Raw genomic sequence first — 25,486 nt, forward strand, 5'->3', positions numbered from 1 at the left:
GCATAATATATATATATATATATTTTTTTTTTTTTTTTTTCCTACTAGCCTATTTTGGAGTCCTTAAACTGATTTCTTTAAAAGAAAATATCTCCCTTTGCACTGAACTTTGAGCGTCGTAACTTTGCTGATGTGGTTTATGCTCTAACATCAACGTTACACTAACTTAAGTTAAAAGAGTAAAATCATAATCAACCACCCCTTTAATCTCAAACGGACAACAGTTCCCGTATCTGTGCTTCTACATTAACATCCTTCAATCCCCCTGTGCTTTTATCACTTCCTGAGGAACAAAAGTATACTAACTGACAATTTGAACAGTTTCTGTTCTCATAAAAATGATAACTTTGTTAGTGAGAAAGACATGGCACTACAAATTATGGCATGCAGGTTACATACTGTACAAGTCATGGCCAAAAGTTTTGGCAGTGACATAAATTTTGTGTTTTGCAAAGTTTGCTGCTTCAGTATTTGTAGATTCTTTTTCCACATGTTTCTATGTTATACTGAAAAATAATAAGCATATCATAAGTTTTAAAGGCTTTTATTGACAATTTTTTTATATACATTAGCCGATATTTACAGTGTTGACCCTTGTTCTTCATAATCTCTGCAATTCGCTCTGGCATGCTATTAGCTTCTGATTAGATTAGCTTCTGATTTCAGTCAGATCCTGACTGATGGCGATGCATTCTTGCCTTATTAGTTCTTGGAGTTTATCACAATTTGTGGGCTTCCGCTTGTCCACTCGACTTTTGAGGACTGACCACAGGTTCTCTATGGGATTGAGATCCGGGGAGTTGCATGGCCACGGATCCAAAATTTTAATGTAATGATCTTTGAGCCACTTCTTTATCACTCTTGCTTTGTGACATGGTGCTCCATCATGCTGGAAAATGCACGGATCATCACCAAATTGCTCATGGATCGTTGGAAGTCGCTCTTGCAGGACGTTTTGATACCAATCTTTATTCATGGCAGTGTTTTTGGGCAGAATTACAAGAGAGCCCACTCCTTTGGTTGAAAAGCAACCTCACACATGGATGGTCTCAGGATGCTTCACTGTTGGCACAACACAGGACTCATGGTAGCATTCACCTTTTCTTCTCCGAGCAATTGATTTTCCAGATGTCCCAAACAGTTGGAAGGGAGCTTCATCAGAGAGTGCAAAGTAACAAATTAGAAAAAAAGAGAACTGCACAAAGAACTTGTCTGGAGATTTTTCCATCTACAGATTTTTCCCTGACCTTCTTTTCTCTGTAAATTAAGGGTGCACACTATTGCTGAAAAACACAATCACTACTTAGCAGTCAGATGTCCGTATGCACAAAGGCACAGATCCCTAAACAAGACCATATCTGCAGATTAAACGTTTTTTGTAGAAGCATTTTTTTTATTTGAACTAGCACCTCATGACTACACCATGTTATGTACAAGAAGCTGCAAAAGACACAGGCGCAAGTGGAAAGTACAAAACATGGTGACATTCATTTAAGTAAATATAATGGGCGATATATTGCGTCACCAAAAATGATTGAGGTCATGTACATATATTGTGCGATAAGTTGATATATTGATTATTGCAACAGGCCTACTCGCTGTGCGTGCAGATGCTCTCACACCAACCTGCTGCCATTCCGGAGCAAGCTCTGCACTGGTGGTGACACGATTCTGTAGCTGACTCCTCAGGAGGAGATGGTCCTGGCGCTTGCTGGACACTCTGGGACGTCCTGAAGACTTCTTCACTGCAGTCGAACCTCTCTCCTTGACGTTCTTGATGATCCGGTAAATGGTTCTTTCAGGTGCAATATTCTTTGTAGCAATTTCCTTGCATGTGAGGCCATTTTGATGCAAAGCGATGATGGCTGCACGTGTTTCTTTGGAGGCAACCATTGCTAACAAGAACACAATGATTGGAAGCGCTTCTTCCCTCCTTTTATAGCAATCAGTCTGCTCTTACAATCTAATTAGTATTATAGTGATTTCACCTGACTAGTACTTATTCACACTTTCACATGTGCTGCTGATATGATTAGTCAATTAATGTTAGCTGGTCATTTTGTGTAAGGATCAAAAAACAGTGAAATGTGTTTTTTTGTGAAAAGTTAATTTCTTGGCCAATGAAGCTTTTAGCAATTATTTAAAATGCATCTGATCACTCTACACAATAATCTAGAAACAATGTGAATGAACACCACAAAGTTTGCAAAACACAAAATTTATGTCACTGCCAAAACTTTTGGCCATGACTCTAGAACGTCTTTTAAAGGTGCAGTAGGAGATCTTTGGAAATGCTAACTTTAGCCTGATAGCACTGAAAGCGTATGTCCCACCCTCCCTGCAAATCGCCGTCCAAAGCCACGCCTCCTGAACGCATGAACATGCACAGACCAGACGACCAGACACAACATTACTACAATACATCATGTGTCATTCACTGGTGAGAAAACTTTATAGTACTTGACGTCGGTTGTTGTGAAGGAAGGTCAGGTTGTTGATGTTTGCCTGCCATTCTCACTCTGTCTGCACAGCGTATGTGAATGCACTGATGACGCATCCTGTCTGCCCAAAAAGGGTGCGCAGAGGTATGCAAATGCATATGTTGACAGGCAGGTAGGAAAGCCTATTATATGTTCGGACCCAACATTTTGATTGGACGAACATTTCTTGGTCCTACGCCTTCCACAGAATACATATAAATACATTTAGACCACTTAACTTAATGATTACTATCGGGATGTGAAGAGACTTTCAACCAGTATAACAAAAAATGTTTCTGAGGACAATCACCTATTGCACCTTTAATTCTTTACACTAATTAGCATCATAAGGCTGTTACCAATTAAATGAAAGCAGTATCATCAAAATTCATCTTTGCACTGCAGAGGCCACGCAGAGGCTGCATCTGAAGTGGCATTTAGATGTATTTACACAGACTGTTTAATGCAGCTCAGTTTTAATGAATGCATTTACACTCCAATTACAACTGTATAAAAAATGTTATGAAATTAATGTTTTAAATACAAAATTTGTAATATAGAAATATAATGTAATGAATTTGTTCAAACTGGCTGAGTCATTCATTAACCAAGCAAGTGTCATCAAGCAACCTCAGAATGAGTAGTTCTGAAAAACTAGTGGTAGACAGTATGCTTCACATTTACTTTCAGTGCCAACATCATCAGCAAGTAGAGACAGAATGCCATCCTTCATCTACTTCTTTGTTATGGTCATCTACATTGGATATCTTAAATCTCCTTATTAGTGAGAGATTATTATACCAGAAGGTGTCCTTTAATACGGCCTTTAATATAATTGACAAACACAAACACATTTGGTGTTATGATTTTAAAGGTTCAATTGAGATCAAGTCACTTAAAAAGTAAATTGTCAAGTAAACTGCGATCAGTGTTTTCTGATATGTAGTGATTCGTGTACAGTCAGGTGTTCTTTCTCTCAAAATCATTTATTGCTGTTTGTGCGTCAGTAAATCAAGTCAGTGACTTAATGATCAACTACACATTGTTTCTTTTAGTAGCCTGAAAATAATAAATTATTTAAATTGTGATTAAATATTAAATGGGATCACCAATCACCATTATGGTGACTTTAAAACCATTACAGTAGTAAACAGTTAAAGACAACTTTACAATGTGAATGCATAGTAAAACAAGAGCAGTAAATTACTGTGATGTTAGCATCATTCTGCTGTTCATTCACAGTCATTTGTAATAAAATGACCCAGGATGCATTGATTTCATAGTAAATTTCTGACTACAGTAATTTATTGTAAAATAATACTCTTTAATCCTGTATATTCCTGGCAATTTTTTACAGTATAGTAAAAGTGAAAGTAAAAATAAAATTTATTGTGCTTGACATACAGCACTTGGTTAGATTCTCCAACAGGTTGATTTCACTTTACCAATGTAATAACTATAAAAAAACATATAGTTGACTTCCAAACATATGAGAGGCTAAAGCTTGAGTTGTATCTGTGGACACACAAATATGAATTAATTATAAACAAAATAAGCTCATTCATGTAGCTTCCACTTAACTGCCATTCTGATAATTCTGAATAATATACATAATGCATGTTTTTTTTTTTAAATTAATTAACAGTGCTTTTGTTCTAAACACAGGAAGGCTGAGTTTATAACCCATGTTGTGAGTTTAGACGTGTAATGCTGACAGGAGGGATAAGGAAACTGGTTAAAAAGAGCAAGATTCATTGTCACAAGGTCCCAAAAATATGACTTGGTGTGGTGAAATACTCCTGATATTTTATATATCTCAGTAAATGTGAAACCTCAAGGTGACGCCTGCAGCCACATAGTATGATGGATACAATGGTAAACTTCTACTCACTCCTCCCCTACAACCTACAACTCACCTCCCACATGCTGACTACCTTAACTGACAGGGTATATGACACCAGAGTACAGTAATACATACGCCTCTGCAGAGCACAAAGCAAAGGAAGTTACAACCAAAATTCAATAATCAGACGAATGGATTCCAGCCCGTCTTTCAATCAGCCTCCAGTGGCCTGCAATTCATCTGAGAAATCATCAATGTTGCAGCAAGCAGCACCACCACCAGCATACCAGGACAGTCCTGCAGGATATCCTCCCTCCTTTCCAAGCCAGCCAGTCCCCCACGGCTCCTACGCCCAGGGGCCATATCCAGGACAGTCCGTGGTCGCTGTGCAGCCTGCAGTTTTTGTGACCGCCGCTCCACTGGCCTATCCAGTGCCAGATTACTTGGGTTACTCCATCTTTACCATGCTGTGCTGCTGCTTACCTCTGGGCATTGCTGCGCTGATTTACTCCTGGTCTGTAAGTATATTAGTCCGTGTGCTTTCCTTTTATTTATGAACTATGAATTAAATTTCTTTAACTTTTATATAGGCATAATTACATATGAAAATAGCAAAATATGTTTAGCTTCTCCAGAAAAATAAGGTTCATGCAATAGAGCAGACAAAATAATTAGGCATGTCTTTATTTCAATGTTTAGTCATTTTAAATATATAAATCAAATATATAAAGAGTAAGGAGTTTGGTAATCATCAGAAGTTCAAAATTATTTACACACACACACATATATATATGCTACTATGAATAGTTAAATTTTATTTTTGAATACTGCAGTGATTTAATTTTAAATAAATAAAAATTTAATCAATGAAAAATAATAAATAAATAAATAAATAAAAGAGTTGCAGTTGAGAGATGAAAAGATAAAAAGGAAAGGCAACTTTTTTTTGAGCAATTTTGCTTGGGCACTTTCCCATTGAGAATGGGTAACAAATGTCTATCTAGATACTTTAGATCGGTCGTGGGCCCTGTGTCTCACCTGGTTGCCTGTTGACGGCAACATTGCTCAAAAAGTTGCCCTGTGTATCATCAGCATAAAGCCTGAGCTGTACCCTATCTGTAGTATAAAATCATTCATGTAACATTCACATAACTGTCATGCTCCACTGATAAATATGTTGGTTCACTTTTTTGGTTTCCCGTAAATGACTGACAGCTCAACAACAACAGACTTTGTGAAAGATTAACCCCTGGTTTCACAGACATGGCTTAAGTCAAAGTCAAAAATCAAAGTCTGCTTTATTGTCAATTCTGCCACATGTACAGTACATACATACAGAGAATTTAAATTGCGTTACTCTCAGACCCTTGGTGCATACAGTTAACACTTAACACTAACAGTAGACATAATACAGATAAATACAGTTTAAATATATATAAAATACAACCTATACAATATACAAATAAGGACATTGTAATTTTGTGACCGCCGCTCCACTGGCTGATCCAGTGCCAGATTACCTGGGGTACTCCATCTTTACCATGCTGTGCTGCTGCTTACCTCTGGGCATTGCTGCGCTGATTTACTCCTGGTCTGTAAGTATATTAGTCCATGTGCTTTCCTTTTATTTATGAACTATGAATTAAATTTCTTTAACTTTTATATAGGCATAATTACATATGAAAATAGCAAAATATGTTTAGCTTCTCCAGAAAAATAAGGTTCATGCAATAGAGCAGACAAAATAATTAGGCATGTCTTTATTTCAATGTTTAGTCATTTTAAATATATAAATCAAATATATAAAGAGTAAGGAGTTTGGTAATCATCAGAAGTTCAAAATTATTTACACACACACACACATATATATGCTACTATGAATAGTTAAATTTTATTTTTGAATACTGCAGTGATTTAATTTTAAATAAATAAAAATTAAATCAATGAAAAATAATAAATAAATAAATAAATAAAAGAGTTGCAGTTGAGAGATGAAAAGATAAAAAGGAAAGGCAACTTTTTTTTGAGCAATTTTGCTTGGGCACTTTCCCATTGAGAATGGGTAACAAATGTCTATCTAGATACTTTAGATCGGTCGTGGGCCCTGTGTCTCACCTGGTTGCCTGTTGACGGCAACATTGCTCAAAAAGTTGCCCTGTGTATCATCAGCATAAAGCCTGAGCTGTACCCTATCTGTAGTATAAAATCATTCATGTAACATTCACATAACTGTCATGCTCCACTGATAAATATGTTGGTTCACTTTTTTGGTTTCCCGTAAATGACTGACAGCTCAACAACAACAGACTTTGTGAAAGATTAACCCCTGGTTTCACAGACATGGCTTAAGTCAAAGTCAAAAATCAAAGTCTGCTTTATTGTCAATTCTGCCACATGTACAGTACATACATACAGAGAATTTAAATTGCGTTACTCTCAGACCCTTGGTGTCGAGCTGAATGGCGCAGTCCGGAACGCTGTTGCTGAGCCATGTTTCCGTGAACACAAAAACACAACAGTCTCTTACAGTCCTCTGAGTTGAGTGTAGTAGTCGGATGAAGTCCAGTTTATTATCCAAAGATTAAGGATTAAGGCTAGTCCCAGATTAAAATGCATGTTTGAGCTGTCTCAACTGAAAATATCTTGCTCTGACATATCTTAAAAAATGTCAGTTCCATTGTTCTGTCTCAAGATGCACACATGTAATGTTTTCTTCTAAGGTATTTTTATAAAATCTGCTGAAATATTTTAATTTAACTAAGGCCTAGTACTGTCTTAAGCTAAACCCTGTCTGTGAAACCGGGCCTACGAGTTTTAAGCTTTAAGAAAAACGTTATTATTTTACTATTTCAGGCTGATAATTCTCATCATTAATTTCAATATCACAAAATAGCCTGACTAACATGAGCAAAAAAGAAAAACTCTTAAGCTTACTGAAGGCAAGTAAACAGTCGGTGATAAAATGAGAACAAATAAACAAATGACAAGCAATAGGACAAAAGAAAAACAAAACATAGACACAAGTGAAATAGGCCTATGTGAAAAAACTTCAAGCACTATAAAATAAGAAAATAAATACAACTTAAATGTTGTGTGAGCAACCTCTATAAAGACAATAGTCCAAAATCTCTACTGGTTGACAAACCAGTTTATCGTGTCTACTAGTACCCCTATGTTGGTGTGACTTAGTTTTAATAAATAAACAAACATATTATGTCGTTTGTTTGTTGGCATAGTGTAAGGTGTAATGTTTAAAACACTTTTAACCTGGAAACCCTCCATCAAATGAAAATAAAACAAACTCTACAGAGTGAAGTCTGATTATGTAAATTGTATTTAATACAACCTAGAAACCTTCCATCAAATGAAAATGAAGCATTACATGTTACTAAGAAAACCCATCCACAGAGTGAAGTCTGTCCCCTCTTTTGAGAACTCCCCACCTGCCATTGGTTTAAAGAAATTCAGAATGAGAACAGAAGCGATTGACATTCTGTTTCACAATTGTTTTCACAGACTCGAAATGCCAACTACTCAGGACAGCGAGAATTAGCAGAGAGGAACTCCAAAACGGCACTCACCCTGAATCATGTCGCTCTTGCTCTTGGCCTCATTTTGATTGTATTGTATATTATCTGTCAGGTTGTGTTGTTTAAAAATGTAAAACAGTATCCATAACTGTTACAGATATCATGGTTGGATGCAGATTATACAAACAAATTTGATTCTCTTCATTTAAAATGTTATTTGCTTAATATGTCAATATTCACACAGCTAAAACACGCTGTAAAGGTGGATTATTGGATATTTAAAACAATAAAAGCTTGACCAACTAAAAAAAACAGCATTTATTTTTGTTTTTGTTTATTATACAATTGCATTTTAAGTAATTACTAACAGATATTCCTAGTGCATGAGCCACATTTTAGCAAACTGTTAGACTAACCCTTAGACCCAAGTTTTTACCACATGAAATGGTGTGTCTGACATTTAACAACTATACCTGCTACTTTACAAGAAATGAATTTCGTCAGAAAAGCACGACAACCAAAATGACCACAAAGACAGTTGGTTCCCAGTGATCAAATTACCTTTGCTCAATAATTGGTCAATCATTTTTATCTGTAATGTAAAGATGGATCTTTAATATATCCTGTAGTGAATTCTAAACAGTAGAGAGTTGTCATTCTTGTTTTGTAAAGTCAAGTCAAGTCAAGTCACCTTTATTTATATAGCGCTTTTAACAATACAGACTGTGTCAAAGCAACTGTAAAGCATTAATTAGGAAAATAGTGTTTCAATAATGCAAAGTGACAATAATAAACACAAATTTTTCAGTTAAAGGCAGTTCATCATTGAATTCAGTGATGTCATCATCAGTTCAGTTTAAATAGTATCTTTGCAATAATTTGCAATCAAGTCAACGATATCGCTGGAAATGAAGTGTCCCCAACTAAGCAAGCCAGAGGCGACAGTGGCAAGGAACCAAAACTCCATCGGTGACAGAATGGAGAAAAAAACTTGGGAGAAACCAGGCTCAGTCGGGGAGCAGTTCAATTAAAGGGCTGCAGCAAAGTCACATTGTGCAGAGGAATCATCTGGTTCCTGTGGTCTTGTCCCGGTGGTCGTCTGAGACAAGGTCTTTACAGAGGATCTGTATGTGGGGCTCATCTAGTTGTCCTGTTCTCCGCTGTCTTTCAGGGCTGTAGAGGTCCTCTCTAGGTGCTGATCCACCATCTGGTCTGAATACGTACTGGATCCGGGTGACTGCAGTGACCATCTGATCTGGATACAGACTGGATCTGGTGGCAACGGTGACCTCGGAATAAGAGAGAAACAGACTAATATTAGCGTAGATGCCATTCTTCTAACAATGTAGCAAGTACATCGGGTGTTATGAAAAAAGTTCCCGGTTCCGGTTGACCTAATTAATGCAGCCTAAAAATCCTTTAACAGATTTGAATATTAGAAGCGTATTAGTGTGTTATGTGTAAGCCAGGTTAAAGAGATGGGTCTTTAATCTAGATTTAAACTGACAGAGTGTGTCTGCCTCCCGAACAATGTTAGGTAGGTTATTCCAGAGTTTGGGCGCTAAATAGGAAAAGGATCTGCCGCCCGCAGTTGATTTTGATATTCTAGGTATTATCAAATGGCCAGAGTTTTGAGAACGCAGCGGACGTGGAGGACTATAATGTAACAAGAGCTCGTTCAAATACTGAGGTGCTAAACCATTCAGGGCTTTATAAGTAATTAGCAAGATTTTAAAATCTATACGATGTTTAATAGGTAGCCAGTGCAGTGTTGACAGAACCGGGCTAATATGGTCATACTTCCTGGTTCTAGTAAGAACTCTAGCTGCTGCATTTTGGACCAGCTGGAGTTTGTTTATTAAGCGTGCAGAACAACCACCCAATAAAGCATTACAATAATCTAACCTTGAGGTCATAAACGCATGGATTAACATTTCTGCATTTGACATTGAGAGAATAGGTCGTAATTTAGATATATTTTTGAGATGGAAAAATGCAGTTTTACAAATGCTAGAAACGTGGCTTTCTAACGAAAGATTGCTATCAAATAGCACACCTAGGTTCCTAACTGATGACGAAGAATTGACAGAGCAGCCATCAAGTCTTAAAGAGTGTTCTAGGTTATTATATGCAGAGTTTTTAGGTCCTATAATTAACACCTCTGTTTTTTCAGAATTTAGCAGTAAGAAATTACTCATCATCCAGTTTTTTATATCGACTATGCATTCCGCTAGTTTTTCAAATTGGTATGTTTCGCCGGGCTGCGAAGAAATATAGAGCTGAGTATCATCAGCATAACAGTGAAAGCTAACACCGTGTTTCCTGATAATATCTCCCAAGGGTAACATGTAAAGCGTGAAGAGTAATGGCCCTAGTACTGAGCCTTGAGGTACTCCATACTGCACTTGTGATCGATATGATACCTCTTCATTCACTGCTACGAATTGATGGCGGTCAGATAAGTACGATTTGAACCATGCTAATGCACTTCCATTAATGCCAACAAAGTTTTCTAGTCTATGCAAAAGAATGTTGTGGTCAATAGTGTCAAACGCAGCGCTAAGATCCAATAGCACTAATAGAGAGATACAACCACAATCAGATGATAAGAGCAGGTCATTTGTAACTCTAATGAGAGCAGTCTCGGTACTATGATACGGTCTAAATCCTGACTGGAAATCCTCACAGATACCATTTTTCTCTAAGAAGGAATATAATTGTGAGGATACTACCTTTTCTAGTATCTTGGACAGAAAAGGGAGATTCGAGATCGGTCTGTAATTAACTAGTTCTTTGGGGTCAAGTTGTGGTTTTTTGATGAGAGGCTTAATAACAGCCAGTTTGAAGGTTTTGGGGACATATCCTAATGACAATGATGAATTAATAATAGTCAGAAGAGGATCTATGACTTCTGGAAGCACCTCTTTTAGGAGCTTAGATGGAATAGGGTCTAACATACATGTTGTTGGTTTAGATGATTTAACAAGTTTATACAATTCTTCCTCTCCTATAGTAGAGAATGAGTGGAATTGTTCCTCAGGCGATCTATAGCAAGCTATCTGATGCGATACTATAGCTGACGGCTGCATGGTTACAATTTTATCTCTAATAGTATCGATCTTAGAAGTAAAGTAGTTCATAAAGTCATTACTGCTGTGCTGTTGGGAAATGTCAACACCTGTTGATGCTTTATTTTTCGTTAGTTTAGCCACTGTATTGAATAAATACTTGGGGTTATGTTTGTTTTCTTCTAAAAGAGAAATCTTGGACAGAAAATGGAGATTCGAGATCGGTATGTAATTAACTTGTTCTTTGGGGTCAAGTTGTGGTTTTTTGATGAGAGGCTTAATAACAGCCAAAAGAAAGACATTTGTAAAGACATGTAAAGACATTTTACAAATGAAAATATTGTATAATGCTGTGTTAGGTTCTTAGGTCATTGTTTTATGACAGCGTGTACTTGTTGGGTGACAACCTTTGCTAGTGTCATAGAAGAATGAGTTGATCTGGGACATGTATGAAGTGTTTTAGTATTTGTGTCCTAAGATTTTATTTTCCTGAGCTCATCGTGTTACATGTTGATTCCACCAGGTGGCGCCTGCAGAACAGCTTGAGAAGTTACAGTAAATTCAATCTATGATAAAAAGTGCAGGGTATGCACGTGCATGGCTGAATGTGATTTCTCTAAGTACAACATCCCAATCAACCAATCAGATTTGAGGAACAAGTTTACAGGAAATATCAGTTTTAGGCTTACAACAAGGGTTAGGTGCTTCTACATCCCTGTTATTCAGCTATCATTTCCCTCTGAATTTCGGGATAAATTATGGGTAGGATTAGGTTTAGGGGTTGGATTAGGTCTATGTTTTTGGACAGTAATGTTGTCCCAGGATCAAAAAAAGATGGTGATCCAGGAACATATCTGACTTGGCAAAATCACAGTGACCGCACGTGCATGTGGGCCGGGCTGATTGGGGGCCCACCAAGGGGGGCCTTTTAATTAAAACGAGGGAACATATTTTTAGACTATCTTTCCACTGAGAATACACAAAGCCTTAAATTACACACCAAGGACATGAATTTGCCGAAAGAAATACCCAGAGAATTAAATTAAATTAATTAGTCTAAATAAACGAACTAAAATGTGAGTATTTTTTTCTTCTTTCTTTCATTCTTTCTTGTTATATTACGACTGTTATGACTATTCACAAGCTGTTTTATTGACGATTTTCGAAACACTGATCGATTAGCCTCGATGAGACATTTGTTTTATTAAGTTGTTCTAATTTTTTTCAACATGTCTTCTGATATTCATTTGTTTATTTCGTGCTAGAAAAGAGGAAAAGATGATTGATTCACATGCTGCTTGAACTGAGGTGAATACAGTGATCTCACGCCACATTAAAGAGCAGAAAAACACATGTATTGTTTGTATTTTGTGATAAAATGGTCAGAATTTAAAGGCTACGATTTGTGGTATATTAAAAGTATCAAAACAGGCTTATTGCGATTATTGGGTGGCTGGCACACTACAAATAATGAATGGACTTGAAACAAAACAGGCAAGGTCAAGATCCAGCAAACAATGTAATCCAAAGGAACAGGCAATGGTCAAAATCCAAGTGAGCAGTCCAATTTACAAAATAAACAAGAGAAAGGCAAACACTTGGTAGAGTCCACAACAGCAAAACAATACTTCACAATGTGAATGGGAATGAGTGCAACTTAAATAGTCCTTCTAATTGAAAACAGCTGTAGGTGTAATCAGTTCCTGGCATTGGGTGTTATGGGAGATGTGGTGCGTGAAACAATGGTACAGTTTAAGGATGGAGTGCCATCTAGAGAATCTCATGGGCACTCCAGCTGGAGATCCTGACATCACGTAGGAGTGAAGTCAGCAAAAGTGGGACACTTTTTGGTAAACTGTTGATTGTGAACTCATAAACACTTAAGGTTTACTGAAGCATACGCATACATTTGAAGAATTATTAAATCATTCCAACAGAAGTACAAATTTAAACAATTAAAACACTCCAACAGAAGGACAAGAACAAAGAATTGAATCACTTCAACAGAAGTACAATGCACTGTGTAGTATATAAATGCCATGATTTTATCTATGATGTGCCTGTGCCTGTAACACATGCTTACATATTTGTGTGTTTATGTTGTATGTATGTAAGTGTGGGTGAGAGCAGGCATGTGTTTGTTTACAGGCACTTTTTACGCACAAAAACTTGCATAAAACTGAATGATCACAGGAACGCATGTAATACAAATTTATATTGTAGATTGAATTACTGTTTGTATTAGAAATTAAACCTTAAAAATTTTAATAGACTTAAACTAAACAAAAGTGAAAGTGTAAGTAAAATTAATCAATGTGACGTTAACAGAAAACGAATACAAAACACAGAATTTCAGCAAAAAACTAAACAAAACAAAAAACCTTTCTATTCATTTAAGAAGTTTTTTTTTTCTCATATATAATAGTTTAGTAGCATATTAAAAGTGATAATCCCAGCGGGCACCTTGATATCAATTTGACATCAAATATTAGTCAAGACTTGATTAAGATGCTGTAACATCATTATAGATTCAGTTTGGACTGCAATTTCTTCCAGTGGTAATTGGGTGAAAATATAAAGTTAATCCCACACTGAAATTGGTTTAATATACTGTATAGGCCAGTATGTTTGATGTTCAATTTACATCAAATCTATGTCATGTCAAGTTTTGACATCACTTTGATTTGCATATTATACCTGTTTTTTTACGTCAAACTGACGTCTTATCAACATCAATTGCCCACTGGGATGTTAATGTTTTTGAGTTATAAAATTTATTTGTAATACAGCTTTGTCATAATTGACCTATTGGTAAGCCCCACCCCCCTTAGCTACTGTTGCTAACTATGATTACAATGACAGCTGTCAGTGTGAAAACCTTGTCCCAAGATGTTTTTGATCAATTTTGGACACAGAAGGACCACCTCTTGTCGAGGAGCATTCAAAAGGGACTTAAATAGGCCATGGGTGTGATATATAAAAGATTTTAAAATAAATATGGTGCATAACAAGATTAATTTGGAAGCGAGGGTTTACAGACCACAATGCAAGCGGGAGAAGCCTCAAGTTATGGTCATCACGATCACAGATGACAACATCCAGGATCAACACTATTCATGTACCGCAGGGTAAGATTAAATTAATTTACATTTAACCAGTTTAATATGGAGAGGCACTGAAATGTAGACCTTCGTTTATGTGTTTTTGACCTACACTGTACATGACATGACAACAGTTAGCTATTTAGGTTTGTACATTAGCATGGACTCACTAACTTTCATTGTAAATTAATGAGAGTATGACAACTGAACATTTTCATCTTCATTGGGATTGGGGTTGAATCCTTAGGGAATCAGGTTACTGCGCCCACATCATTGGATTAATAGACTACACCATGTCAAGTTTTGACATCACTTTGATTTGCATATTATACCTGTTTTTTTACGTCAAACTGACGTCTTATCAACATCAATTGCCCACTGGGATGTTAATGTTTTTGAGTTATAAAATTTATTTGTAATACAGCTTTGTCATAATTGACCTATTGGTAAGCCCCACCCCCCTTAGCTACTGTTGCTAACTATGATTACAATGACAGCTGTCAGTGTGAAAACCTTGTCCCAAGATGTTTTTGATCAATTTTGGACACAGAAGGACCACCTCTTGTCGAGGAGCATTCAAAAGGGACTTAAATAGGCCATGGGTGTGATATATAAAAGATTTTAAAATAAATATGGTGCATAACAAGATTAATTTGGAAGCGAGGGTTTACAGACCACAATGCAAGCGGGAGAAGCCTCAAGTTATGGTCATCACGATCACAGATGACAACATCCAGGATCAACACTATTCATGTACCGCAGGGTAAGATTAAATTAATTTACATTTAACCAGTTTAATATGGAGAGGCACTGAAATGTAGACCTTCGTTTATGTGTTTTTGACCTACACTGTACATGACATGACAACAGTTAGCTATTTAGGTTTGTACATTAGCATGGACTCACTAACTTTCATTGTAAATTAATGAGAGTATGACAACTGAACATTTTCATCTTCATTGGGATTGGGGTTGAATCCTTAGGGAATCAGGTTACTGCGCCCACATCATTGGATTAATAGACTACACCATGTGAACCTGCTGCTTAGCTACAACAGATGAACAATCATGCACTAGTCTGCCACAGAAGAGGCACCATCCTCTCAGGATACCTGGAATCAGTGTTACAAGTACCTCAGGCACTTAGTTTTACCATTTTTGTAGCATAAACACCATTAAACCGATGAGAGCTTCAGATCTTCCAATGTTTCTCTATGGTGCTGAAAACTGACGTGAAAAAGATGTCAGAGTTCCGGTCCCCGTGCAACTGATACTCAACTGCCATTGGCTCATCTGCATTCTAGGGGAAGGGCTTACCGATAGTGAATTATTCAACCCCTATTCAACATGCTGTTTTTAAGTCATGTATGTGCCAAAGTCAAGCAAATATGGCCAAGTCAAAAGAGCTCTCATATAAAGAGCAGTAGTTGTTTTATTACTCGAGAATGTGCTATAACCATGCAAACTGCAATTATCAATGTAGAAGAATTGTAGTTTGTTTTTCTTCTGTCTTTTAATTATATATTTAATTATAACTTTCAATGACTAATAATATTAGCCTTTAATCTATTTTTATAACCATTTATGTGTCACGTCACGCTGCTGAGGGAACACACTGGAGTTACAAGGAAACGTTTAACAGTCTTTAAATCACGAAACACAGGAGATAATCCACAATAGGAGCTTGAGCCAACAAACGTAGAGAACGAGTAGACCTGACAAACACAAACTGAACAGACTGAACAGAACTTTTATACAGGGGATGATTGGGGAACACAGGTGACATCAATGGAACATAATCAAACTAAACTCTGAATCGGGAGCCCCCTCTAGGCTGAACACAGGAACAGGATGGCGCTCTGGAGGAGCGGACACTTGAGGGCGCTTTCTAGGAGCGGGCACTGGAGGGCGCTCTGGACTGGATTTGGGGACTGGAGCCCTCTCCTCTTCGGTGTGGCACATTCGCCGCGCCATACTCAGCTCACACCGTCCGCGGCTTTCTCCCTCGTGGCTGGCATTGTCGCCGGCTCTCGCACCTGGTCTGATGGATTCAGCTCTACGTCCGGGGCGATCCTCTGCTCAGTCGCTCGGCTTTGCGCTGGCTCGCTGATCGCGGCGGGAAATGGCTCTCCGTCAACGGTGGGCTCGGGCTTTAGCTCCGCACAGCGGGGAGATGGTGGGCTGGGCTCTGGGTCCGGAGTGGATCTGGCGAGAGTGACGGTGAGAGGTGACCCTTTTCTCGCCAGAATCCACTCCACAAACGTGCTGAAATCCTCTCGAGGACCATCTTCCGACGACGGCGCTCTACACTCGATGTTTAGACTGGCGTCGTAGAACGCAGAGAGCGCGTCGTCCGGGTAGCTGGTGGTGCTCGCTAGCAGCTGGAACAGTCTAGTATGGTCCTAGCTTTGTCCCCCTGCTCCAGCAGGATGAGGAGGTATTCGGGGCGAAGAAGGGCATCCATTCAGGGAACACAACAGAAAAAAAGATACTGGGAAAAACGTGTTACGTCCTTCGACGTAAGTTATTATTTTTATTGATTTGCATTGATATATATTGTATATGTTGTATTGTGTGCTACGGATTGTGCGCAGCTCTCTCTCCCTCTCCCCTTCTGGCAGCGCTTGATTGGGACCAGCTGCAGGAGATTGCGTGGTGAGCCGGAGCGTTTAAATGCTGGGAAGCAGAGCAGCGATGGAGAGCTTCTGTAGTGTGCGCGTCGTGAAGCTCCGCCGCGCGCGTCGTGCCGTTCCGTCCTCTGTCTCCTGCCCCAGACAACAGTTGGTTGTGTAGTGTTGTTAAACGACGGTGTTATTGACTTGCCGTAGAAGACAGTGTGTGTAACCATTCTGAGTGGCGCAGCGGAAACACCGTTTCCTGAACTGCAAGGACTAAGCTATATCTGAGTCCTCTGTAATCCGATCCTTAAGAGTTTTTTGGTTGTTAGCTAGTATTTGTTATTTGTAAATGCCTATTCGTTATTTCTGAAGCAGTAGGTTGGGGATTGCCATTTATTTTGTGAACGTCATTTTCTCCTGTTTTTTGGGCCGGAGATTGAGTTAGGGAAGACCTGTATTTCTTTTGGGAATTTTTATTTGTTAGGCAATTTGAACTTCTTTCCCTTTGGTTTGTTATTTTGGCCTGGATCCCCTTCCGAAGAGATGTGTTTCCAAACGTCAATTTAAAGATGTAATAAACAAACTTTCGCTTGTGAATAAGCCTCTATTGTGGTCATTGTGAGCTGGAACAGGAGAGGAGCTAAATTATTTCTTTAACTTTATTCTTGTCATCGGCCTTACCAACCCTAGACTGGTCGGGTCGTGACAACGAGTTAGGTCTTCTGTCACGTCACACTGTTGAGGGAACACGCTGGAGTCACGAGGAAACATTTAACAGTCTTTAATCACAAAACACATGAGATAATCCACAATAGGCGCTTGAGCTACCAGCTCTACACTCGATGTTTAGACTGGCGTCGTAGAACGCAGAGAGCGCGTCGTCCGGGTAGCTGGTGGTGCTCGCTAGCAGCTGGAACAGTCTAGTATGGTCCTAGCTTTGTCCCCCTGCTCCAGCAGGATGAGGAGGTATTCGGGGCGAAGAAGGGCATCCATTCAGGGAACACAACAGAAAAAAAGATACTGGGAAAAACGTGTTACGTCCTTCGACGTAAGTTATTATTTTTATTGATTTGCATTGATATATATTGTATATGTTGTATTGTGTGCTACGGATTGTGCGCAGCTCTCTCTCCCTCTCCCCTTCTGGCAGCGCTTGATTGGGACCAGCTGCAGGAGATTGCGTGGTGAGCCGGAGCGTTTAAATGCTGGGAAGCAGAGCAGCGATGGAGAGCTTCTGTAGTGTGCGCGTCGTGAAGCTCCTCCGCGGGTGTCGTGCCGTTCCATCCTCTGTCTCCTGCCCCAGACAACAGTTGGTTGTGTAGTGTTGTTAAACGACGGTGTTATTGACTTGCCGTAGAAGACAGTGTGTGTAACCATTCTGAGTGGCGCAGCGGAAACACCGTTTCCTGAACTGCAAGGACTAAGCTATATCTGAGTCCTCTGTAATCCGATCCTTAAGAGTTTTTTGGTTGTTAGCTAGTATTTGTTATTTGTAAATGCCTATTCGTTATTTCTGAAGCAGTAGGTTGGGGATTGCCATTTATTTTGTGAACGTCGTTTTCTCCTGTATTTTGGCCAGAGAGGGAGTTAGGGAAGACCTCTGTATTTCTTTTAGGAATTTTTATTTGCTAGGCAATTTGAACTTCAATCAGGACCACTTTCGTCAAGTATATTTATTACAATTATATTGCATACAGTTAGTGTTGGCGGTATGGTTATGTTCTGGGCAACACTCCACACGCCTGTCCATGCAGCCATGCTTGGACAGAGTGGGGAGAGCAGCAAGACAAACGCCCCCGGGGTACAGAACAGAACCATTATATGCATACATAATTACAATTCACAATTACATGAGTTGTAAACAATACGTGATAGAGAATGCTTCCAATGAAGTGACTGTAAGGAAGAAACAAAAGTCAGATCGAATTACAGGTTCAGTTAGGTGGAGTTGGGGTTGGAGGAGGGAGTTAATTGCAAGCAGTGATGCGATGGAAGAGACGCTGAAGAATGGGAATTTAAATAGACCGCTTGTGATAGGTGTCAAGACTGGATTGGTACACGTCAGGAACAGCTGACTGTCGGCTGATGTGAGCTTGACTGACGTGGCCTACCTGAACTAACGCTATGCTGAATTTCAATCAGGACCACTTTCGTCAAGTATATTTATTACAATTATATTGCATACAGTTAGTGTTGGCGGTATGGTTATGTTCTGGGCAACACTCCACACGCCTGTCCATGCAGCCATGCTTGGACAGAGCGGGGAGAGCAGCAAGACAAACCCCCAAAACAACCATATGCCAAACCCCCCAACACAACTGATGCAATTCTCGAAGGAGTGGCATCTGGGAACATGGTTTTGAACTCCTGAAATTTGAAATGAGACAGACAGTCAGCTATTTGGCTATCGAGGCCAGGTATGTGGGCAGCGCGGAGCGTAAAATTGCCGGTAATGCATATCCACATAAGACGCCTCAAAAATGTATTAATGAATGGAACTGAGGAGCGCCCTTTATTAATAATGTGGACCGTTGCTGCATTATCGCAGTAAACGAGAATTTGTTTTCTGGACCACTGATTACCCCAAAGAATGCAGGCTACGACGACAGGATATAATTCTAACAGCGCTGTTGATAGTGTATTTGTAGGAAGAGTCGACAATTCCTTTGGCCAAGTGTTAGCAAACCAGTGATTATTGAAAACCCCTCCAAATCCGATAGAAGGAGCGGCGTCAGTAAGAATTTGAGGTCGACAGAAGTGTCTACTAAATCATTATAACAAAACAAGAAATTCCGTTCCACCCTTCACCATAGAAGAGACCAAAAATGCAGCTCGGATTTGCAGCCTGAATCTAATTTAATAGAATCGTGCAATTTCTCGACTGTTTTTGATATATCAATTAGTCTAGAAATGAAAGAGCGACCTTGCGGAATGATCCGCATCGCGAAATTTAAATGCCCTAATAGAGAGAGAAGTTCTTTCTTACGGTGACTGGTAAAATGTCTACTTATTAAAGCCAAGTCTACCACGGACCAGTCACGTCTTTGGTTGAACCGTTGGATGTACATAGCTGCCTTAGCTGAGAAAGATTTATGGTACTCGTTGAACAGAGTCCCACCGTAAGTCATAGCGAGATCTGAAATAATGGCTAGATAGGAGTCTAATTCAGCCCTACACAACGGATACACTTCGCAGATTACGTCTCTAACGACTCCAAAAGCCACATTGAACTCAGGCATAGTTAAACAATTTGACAGCCGTTGAAGCTGTGGAGAAAAGGGGGCTCCGGTGGTGGGCGCTGGGAGAGCCGTGGCCAGAGACCTGCACGGTAGAAGATCAGCTGGTCCCGTGGTGGATGTGAAGACAGCAGCAGCAGCAGCAGGAGCCGTGGGAGTAGGCATCGATGAAGAAGAGGAGGGCTGATTTTCCAGAACTTGGATCCTAGCATCTAAGCTGGTAAGGGAGGTTTAAATGCTCTGAAGGGCTGACAGCACAAGATCCTCTGTAGACTGGAGCGGTGCGATGTTGCTGGATCTCTCTGTCCTTTTCTTCGGAACCGGTGGGTTAGTGGAACGGGAGCAGTGCCTACGTTTGGCAGTGGCTTTCCTGGGACCAGATGGAGTTGGAGTCGAAGGAGTCGCGGGCGTTTCCGAGTTGGTTTCCAGGAAGAATTGAAAGAGTTCTTCGTGGTTGATTCCTAGAGTTGCCTGGATGTTATGGCTGTACAGCGTTGTGATGATTTTTTCAGCAGGCCAGTCTGCTATAAGCGGAGGAGGTGATTTATTGGCCAGTCGCGAACTTCTGCGCACGGTTGGAGCATTGTCCGGATCAAAGTTTTCGCCGGCGTTTTCCAGGAAAAGCTGGACCTGTTCGTCGTCTGAGTCCGGATCGGACATGGTGAGTAATGATATAAATATCACTTGTGCTAAGAGTAGCAGTTTTCTCATTACTGGTGTTAAATTAGCATGCAGCCATAAGTTCAGCAGTGAGAGTTAATTGCAAGCAGTGATGCGATGGAAGAGACGCTGAAGAATGGGAATTTAAATAGACCGCTTGTGTCTAACCCTAACCCTAACCCTGTTGGCTGATGCGAGCTTGACTGACGTGACCTGCCTGAACTAACGCTATGCTGAATTTCTCTAAACCCTTAGTTAGTTTCCCTTTGGTTTGTTATTTTGGCCTGGATCCCCTTCTGAAAAGATGTGCTTCCAAACGTCAATTTAAAGATGTAATAAACAAACTTTTTTGCTTGTGAATAAGCCTCTATTGTGGTCATTGTGAGCTGGGACAGGAGAGGAGCTAAATTATTTCTTTAATTTTATTTCTTGTCATCGGCCTTACCAACCCTAGACTGGTCGGGTCGTGACAATACATACACATTTAAATAAATAATATAAAAATACATTTAATCAGAAAAAATAAGATCAACTATGTTGTAGTCCACCTCCACAACCTACTGAAAAACTACTAAATATGTATTCGATATATACAATACAATATATTAAATATATAATTTATTAATTTATTGAGATACAGCTGTATCACTGCAAAGCAGAATGTGGCACAATAATTGCTTTTTCCAGTTATCTTGTTTTCATAATTGCTGGAATCCAGAATCATAATTTAAAATAACATTTAATTAAACACACAGTCCTATTTGTAAATGTCATAAACTTTTGCTTGTGAATAAGCCTCTATTGTGGTCATTGTGAGCTGGGACAGGAGAGGAGCTAAATTATTTCTTTAATTTTATTTCTTGTCATCGGCCTTACCAACCCTAGATTGGTCGGGTCGTGACAATTGGGTCGTCCGTCCGTTTGTTTATTCTATTCGTTACTTAACCATTTTTGCTTGGCTGTTTTTGAACTTTCGGTAGGGGAAGAAATGTATATGGTTTAATATGGAATTCGATTTAATTCAATTTACTCTCTCGCCCACTTTAAAAGAATTTGATCGGTGTAGGAAAAAAAGATTTAATTTTGATAGCGGAATTTTATAATTTAATTGTTCCTAAAGAGCAAAAGAAACAAGTAATTAAGGACGAGTTGTACGATAAGTTAGTGGAAGCAGGCGTTTTACCTGGACATGTTGTAACAGAAGGTCCCGAGTCAGAGACTGACGGAGAGGCCGCATCTGACGATGCAAATTCGGTAGGCGATGAAAAAGCTCCACAGGTAGCAGACCCGATGGTTCTGGAGTTTGCGCGTGAAAAGAAAGTGTTGTTTGAGAAGTGATGTCTCTCTACCAAAATTACAACACTTGAGGATTTGCAAGAACTGATTTTGCTGGAGGATTTTAAAAACTGCCTGCCGGAGGGCATTGTAGTGCATTTAAACGAGCAGAAGGTCTCTAAATTGTCTGATGCTGCCATTCTGGACGACGAATTTGTGCTCACGCATAAAACCGTATTTTTCCCTGTGCGCGTTCCGAAAGTTCTCCCCACCGTGGATGTAGAGAAAGATAAAGGGAACAGCTCTTTCAGGCCTGCGAGTGAGCTGAAAAATGCGTCAAAACGGCCCGATAAAAAAAAGAGTTTGTTTCTATTGCCTTGATCCTGGCCACTTGATCTCAAATTGTAAAGCTTGGCAGCAGGAAGCAGGTGGTAAGCCTAAAGGGGTAGCATTTACCTCTCTTACCTCTGTTCCTGAACGGTTGAGTTCGCAATCAAATACCTCTGCCTTCGAGTCATTTCTGCAAACGTGTACAGTAGCGCTCCCAGATGATTCTTCTGATCCTAGACCTATTGTTAATGTTGAGGGATACAGGATCCGCCCAGTCAATCATACTGGAAAATACGCTGCCGTTCTCGTCAAAATCGTACACCGGTAACAATGTGCTCATTCGTGGTATCGAAATGGGCTGCACTTCAGTGCCACTGCACACTATCCATTTGATATCTGACCTTATTTCTGGTTTTGTGAGAATCGGTGTGCATTCACAATTACCTGTGGAGGGCGTAGACATGATCCTAGGTAATGATTTGGCCGTACCCGATCGTGTCTGCAGAACCTGATTTAAGCGGCCAAGATGACGCGCTGTCTCAGTTCCCTTCTCTTTTTCCGTCATGCGCTGTGACTCGCGCCCAGAAGAAAAAAATTGAGGATGTACTTGATCTTTCCAGTTCGTTCTTGGTTTCTTCGCCGGAGGGTGCTGAATGTAAACTGCTTGTTCAGCCGCAACTGCCCCAAGGTGATGAGTATTTGAAAGAGGATGAGGCTCCCTTAAAAGTGGGTAGAATACAATTACTTGCTGCTCAAAAATCTGATGTATCATTGAGCAAATATATCAGTACTGCTGCAGATAGAACGCAAATTTCAGATGCGCGGGTAGGTTATTGTTGGGACGATGGTGTGCTCATGCGCTGGTGGAAGCCTAATCAGGTGATCCCTCAAGCTCCGCTTCAACCTATTCCTGTTATAGGAGAGCCTTTCGAAAGACTCATCCTTGATTGCGTAGGCCCCTTGCCTAAAGCTAAGTCCGGTCACCAATATATCCTCACAATAATGTGTACAGCTACGCGCTACCCGGAAGCCTTGCCTCTGCGTTCTATCACCACAAAAGCAGTGATTAAAGAGTTGGTTAAGTTCTGCTCTATGTTCGGGTTACCAAAAGTAATTCAAACAGATCGGGGAACGAATTTAACCTCGAACATGTTCGAACAGTTGGTGAAAGAACTGCAAGTACAACATGAAATGTCAAGCACATATCATCCAGAGTCGCAAGGTGCGCTCGAGCGCTTCCATCAGACGCTCAAGTCAATGCTGCGCACGTATTGTGTCGAAACTGGTAAGACTGGGTGGATGGATTGCCCCTTTTAATGCTGGCTGTAACAAGCACTGTGCAAGAGTCCTTAGGGTTCAGCCCCGCCGAATATGTGTTCGGACATACAGTTCGGGGACCTTTGAAGTTAATCCATGAACAGTTAATTTCTAAAGATTCTCCCCGCGTGCCAATCCTGGAGTATGTGAGTACGTTCCGTGAGCATCTCCATAAAGCTTGGGATGTCGCTAAGCAGCATCTTTCCGACACTCAAGCCAAGATGAAAACCAGGTATGACAGGAAGAGTGTTGCTCGTAGTTTTCAACCTGGAGATTCCGTACTCGTGTTGTTGCCTGTATCCAGTTCTCCCATGCATGCTCGATTTACTGGCCCATATAAAATAGAAAAGAAACTGAGAGATATGAATTACACTGTTCTCACTCCCGATCGACAACGTAAAAGCAGGGTCTGCCACATAAATATGCTGAAAGCGTTTGTTGACCGAAATGGATCTGGTGTTAACCCTGTAGCTAACAGTGTGTCTGCAATGAATGTTGTTAGTCTGCCTGCTGGTTATATGCCGGAGGTAGATGGTTTAATTGACAAAGATGCTCAAACCTCTTGTGGGAGGCTTTCAAACTCTGCCATTCTGTCCACACTGCCGACTTATCTCTCATATCTGTCTGAGGAACACCGCAATGATATTATTGAATTGGTTAACAAGTATCCCACTTTGTTTAACGATGTTCCCTCTCAAACTAACGTGTTGGTGCATGACATCGATGTGGGTCAAAGCACGCCCATAAAACAGCATGCTTACCGAGTTAACCCGTGTAAACGTCAAGTAATGAAGGATGAGGTAGAGTACTTGGTGCGTAATGGTTTTGCTGTCGCCAGTCAGAGCCCATGGAGTTCGCCTTGCATTCTTGTGCCCAAATCTGACGGCTCCCTTCGGTTCTGTACTGATTTCCGCAAAGTAAATAATATAACTAAAGCTGACTCTTTCCCTCTTCCCAGAATGGAAGACTGTGTCGACCGAGTGGGCTCTGCACGTGCAGAATACACAGGTTCTGTAGTGTGCGCGTCGTGAAGCTCCGCCGCGGGTGTCGTGCCGTTTCGTCCTCTGTCTCCTGTCCCAGACAACAGTTGGTTGTGTAGTGTTGTTAAACGACGGTGCTATTGACTTGCCGTAGAAGATAGTGTGTGTAACCATTCTGAGTGGCGCTGCGGAAACACCGTTTCCTGAACTGCAAGGACTAAGCTGTATCTGAGTCCCCTGTAATCCGATCCTTAAGAGTTTTTTGGTTGTTAGCTAGTATTCGTTGGTAGTTTTTTTAATTTGTACCTAAAAAATACCTGAAAATCACTGTTTATTTTATCTGTATCTTTAATCTATTGTATTTATTCGTGCTGTTGCTTGTAGTTAGATTATGCTTATTTTCTTTGTTTTTGTTTGACAGTATAGTTTTTCCCTAAACATAGCACATACCGAACCTTACCGAAACCGTGACTCTAAAACCGTGATACAAACTGAACCGTGAGTAAGTTGAACCGTTCCACCCCTAATGCAAACCCATTATATTTATGTTTTCTGCATTTTACATTATGATTGTTCATTGTTAAAGATATAACCATCTTTCCATGAGCTTGTATGTAATTATAAGTTCTGCAGTAATAATAAAAAAAAGAACTTAAGCTGGACAGGTGCACAAACACCTCATAGCATCAGTAACTCCACAACCCTGCCTAGTACGGTTTTCCTCAGCGTTTGCAATATTTGTAATATCTGCACAAAGGAGACGTCGATCAGCTGCTAGAAGATCTCGCCTTTGGAGAAGACTGTTAATTTTACAAAAAGTGATTTTAGTTAAGTTTGTCCTGCTGGTTTCTGTTCAATACAATATCAGTCGATGGGAGACTGACTTTCAGAAGCTTCATGATTTTAATTGATGATGCTTTTGAAGCTTCTGAAACTCGGGCTCCATTGACTGACGTTGTATGAACCGAAACCAGCAGGACAAACTTGACCAAACTCACATCCTCAATGTCTTTTGGTATTTCTCTAGATGTTCTCACTGGCTCTGGGGT

This window comes from Sinocyclocheilus rhinocerous, unplaced genomic scaffold (genome assembly GCF_001515625.1).
Source record: "Sinocyclocheilus rhinocerous isolate Xijiao unplaced genomic scaffold, SAMN03320098_v1.1 scaffold5, whole genome shotgun sequence".
NCBI lineage: Eukaryota > Metazoa > Chordata > Actinopteri > Cypriniformes > Cyprinidae > Sinocyclocheilus > Sinocyclocheilus rhinocerous.